Raw genomic sequence first — 1,266 nt, forward strand, 5'->3', positions numbered from 1 at the left:
TCTGGAAAAACAATAATGTCCTGGGAAGGCCAGAGAGTAGAGTGACAGGCCCATCCTGTAGACCCATGCCACTCAAAGTGAGGTCAAAGCCAGAGCATCCTTGGAAACACTTAGAAACTTCAACATACAAAAAACCCAGGTGCCACCCTGGACCAAATGCATCAGAATCTGCATTTTTACAAGATCCCCAGGTGACTCATATGCACATGAAGGTTTGAGAAACATTCCTGCAGACAATGGGGACCCATTGGAGGTCCCTGGGAGAGAGGAGTAATCTGTTCTTAGATGTGCTTGGGAAATGCAACTTTAGGAAGCAGAGTAGAGGGCACACGGAATTACCAAACGAATGAGCAGTTATTCAACCAACAAAATCTTTTGAAAATATGAATGTTAAGTGTTACAGCTCTTTTAGAATTGGTCTAGCAGGTTTTCTGGTTTGCACTAGAAAAACCATAGAAAGTGAAAATAGAAAATAATATGAACAGCCATCTATTGGAATGATGATTAATAAATGATACTCCTGTACTCATAGCTCCATCATATTTGACTGTAAGGTAATTAGGATATTAATTTTTAAGTGCAATTTATTCATCAGATGGGAGGATAAGGCAGTAAAATCAGGTTGTGGCCAAAAATAACATATTTTTCACTTTAGTTCACTATCTGGAATCTATGTAACCATACTATTTTAGATTATTCAGATTTTTTAATACTCTCTGAAATCTGATGGCCAAGGACCCTGTAATCCCAGAGAAGATTGATCAGGCAGGCCCACCGCCCTAATTCCAAAATACTCTCTAGCAACTCATACACCCTCCCCCATTCCCCAAACACCCATTTTGAGATAGCCAGGATAATTTTCTTCATTTCCTGCCCAGACAGCTGTGGAATGTTGTAATTCATTGTCAGGCAGCTGCAGCAATCCTCCTTAGAAAAGAATACATCTTGTCAAGGATATGGTTATTCTCAAATTTTGAGTTTATTTTTTAAACAGTGATGTACCCACCAGATGTAGAAATAGTCAAGCCTGAGAAACCTCAAAGGGAGGCTGGATCTAACACACACATCCCTGCTTAGAGGTCAGTGCTACAAATACCCTCACCAGGTTGCCTGTAATCTCACTGCTTCAGCAAACAGTCCAACCCACTCCTGTTGGAAAATCCTCTGGACTCCTGAAAATAACTCCTTCCTAACTGAGTAAACCTTAACCCTCGCCTACAAGCTGATAAGAAAATGCAGCACATCTAGAAGGTGAAGAGTAGCAGA

General features: G+C 40.7%; 1 non-coding gene across 1 annotated transcript; it reads left to right on the forward strand.

Annotated features, from left to right (window-relative positions):
* Positions 1-392: 392 nt before the first annotated feature.
* Positions 393-455, forward strand: LOC116270669. The gene has a single exon (XR_004178814.1). It is a non-coding gene; the product is annotated as a U7 small nuclear RNA (small nuclear RNA).
* The last annotated feature ends 811 nt before the right edge of the window (positions 456-1,266 follow it).

This window comes from Papio anubis, chromosome 15 (assembly GCF_008728515.1).
Source record: "Papio anubis isolate 15944 chromosome 15, Panubis1.0, whole genome shotgun sequence".
Classification (NCBI taxonomy): domain Eukaryota; kingdom Metazoa; phylum Chordata; class Mammalia; order Primates; family Cercopithecidae; genus Papio; species Papio anubis.